We start from the raw sequence: 2,607 nt of genomic DNA, 5'->3' as shown, positions 1-2,607 counted from the left end.
CCTTGCCCTCAAGAAGCCCTCATCCCAGGGCAGAAAGTCAAAGAGAAAGGCAAAAACCCATGAGGTGACAGCTTTGGACTGAACCCATGCCTCAAATCTGGACCACTAATAGACATGGCCCTGCCCTCTGACCTTGGTTCCCCAACCATACTAATAGCATCTTCTTCTCAGCCATATCATCCAAATGATGTAAAGATTAGGCTGGGAAAGTAGGATACTTTTCAGATTATCCAAGGAATTTTTCTAGAAAAGGAATAAATCCAAAGGGAAAATACTTTCATGGGAAATATTTAGAAAAATGTTAAAAGTGAGAACACTTCCCAAATACCGCAGTGAAGGAGGCAGAGAGGCGGGGAGCAGGAAAGAATGTGATTGCTCCAAAGCTGAGATGAAAGTGTTAGGCTGCAATTCAATTGACAGAACATTAAAATGCAAGAGTTGATAGGATTATTAAAGTTGGAACACTTGAACAGGTTTTCTATAAAGAAGTTGTGTCTTTTTAACTGAGTATTTTATGGCAATGGATATTATGTTTGGCTGTAGGAATACCACAAACAGGAATTTCTGGAACTCCTTGATCTTTATCTAGTATTGTAAAGCCAAAATCTCTTAATAAAATCCTAATGGAGGCTACAAAAAAAAAAAAGATGAAAGTGTTGAGCATTCATCACAGATATTCATCCATAGATAAGGAACTCTCTAAGTTTCCCCTTGTGATTGTGGGAGAGCCGGAGTTTCAAACCCCACCCATATCTCCTGCCTCAAAACTTGGAGTCAGAGGAACAATCTCATGGCCAAGCTCTGCCCCTCCTTTGCTGTTCATCATTGAGCAGGTCACTTCTCTCTGAGTTTTCTCGTTTGTAAAACTGTTTAATATAATAAGAACATATCCACTGTCAGTTTTGTGAGAATGAGATAAAAGTGCGAAAGTGCCTAACACAATACCTGCCACAGGAGTAGGTTCATAGAAATATTAGTTTAATCTCAATGGCTACACTCCATAAAGACTTTCCTCCACTTCTCACATGGGAAAACAAAAGTTCAGAGAGAAGATTTGTCGTTTAAAGTCAACCTATTTTAAGTTCACTCCCTGCTGAAAATCACTAGGCACTTGCCTAATCTCTTCACAGCCGCCTGCATCTCCTGGTTCCTCAGGGTTTAGATGATGGGGTTGAGCATGGGGATCATGACAGCTTGGCTGATGGGCACAGCCTTGTCCATGGGGAAGGAGGTGAAGGGCCAGGCATAGATATAGATACAGGGAATGAAGACCATAGACATGACGATGATGTGGGTGGTGCAGGTGGAAGCTGCCTTCCTTCTCGCCTGCCCTGAGTGGACCTCAGCATCATCAGGATGACAGTGTAAGAGAGCAGAAGGAAAGGAACCAGATGAGGACCAACATCCCACTGTTGGAGATCATACAGACCTCCAGGAGGGAGGTGTCCGTGCAGGCAAGTCTTAGCACTTGTGGAACGTCACAGTAGAAGTTATCCAGGATGTTGGGGCCACAAAAAGGCAATGGGAGCATCAGAACCAGCTGGAAAATGGAGTGGAGAAAGCCCCCTACCCAAGCAGTCACCACCAGCCCTACACACATTTGAGTGTTCATGATGGAGACATAGTGGAGGGGCCGGGAGATGGCTATGTAGCGGTCATAGGCCAATACTGCGAGGAAGAAGACAGTCCCACCCCCCAGAAAGTGGAAGAAGAAGATCTGGGCCATGCAGCCCTGGTAGGAGATGATCTTGGTCTCATGTAAGAAGTCCACCAGCATCTCTGGGGAAGTGACTGTAGAAGAGCAGATGTCTATGACAGACTGATTTCAGAGCAGAAAATACATGGGTGTGTGGAGCCAAGACTCAAAAGTCACTGTGACCATGATAAGGAGGGTTCCCACAATGGTGGTGACATAGACAAATGGGAATACCACAAACAGGAATTTCTGGAACTCCTTGGTCTGTGAGAACCCCAAGAGGACAAACTCTGACACCTGTGTGATGTTCTGTCGTTCCATGGGATCTTCCCCACATGCCTAGAAGAGAAACCATTCAAAACAAAAACCATAAAAATTTAATCGTTCTCCTTTGGAGAGTCAGGATTGAGTTAATCAAAGTCTTGGTTGAGTACCATTCCCAAATGGAGCTTAGAAGAGCCTTCCATGGAGATAAATACATTTTCAAGGCTTTCACAGACTTATCTCCCTAACCATACCCTACATCGTATTACAGGCATTTATGGGTCTTTTTCCCTTTGTACCATGCCGTCCTTGTCCATGGGCTTCATGTCTGACTCACACTTGCTGTGCCTGTGAACCACAGGCTCTACAGATAGAGATGAACCCATCAATGGATGAATACACATGTCACCAAGTACCTATGACCACAAACATCATCAACCTAGGTGCATCAATCTTGAGAGGGTATAGAGGTTAATGATTTTACATAAACAAATAGAGACTTCTTTTCAGCGAACGTTTGAGGGGCTGCCTATGGTTCATTGCTGAAGAAAGAGAGATGTGTATTGGAAGAAACTGTCATGTACAAATTCAGAGGCAAATGCGAAGGAAACCAAGCAGAGGATTTCGGCTGTAGCGAAGCTGGGATG

The 2,607-nt window shown here is 44.1% G+C and overlaps 1 pseudogene; it reads right to left on the bottom strand.

Moving 5' to 3' along the window:
* Positions 1-346: 346 nt before the first annotated feature.
* LOC111163735 (olfactory receptor 4D1-like) lies at positions 347-2,021 on the bottom strand (annotated as a pseudogene).
* Positions 2,022-2,607: the final 586 nt, after the last annotated feature.

This window comes from Delphinapterus leucas, chromosome 19 (assembly GCF_059928025.1).
Source record: "Delphinapterus leucas isolate spDelLeu-1000000601 "Yukka" chromosome 19, BTC_Dleu_Yukka2, whole genome shotgun sequence".
Classification (NCBI taxonomy): domain Eukaryota; kingdom Metazoa; phylum Chordata; class Mammalia; order Artiodactyla; family Monodontidae; genus Delphinapterus; species Delphinapterus leucas.
Note: the sequence above shows the minus strand (reverse complement) of the source record. Positions and strands in the feature narration are given on the sequence as shown.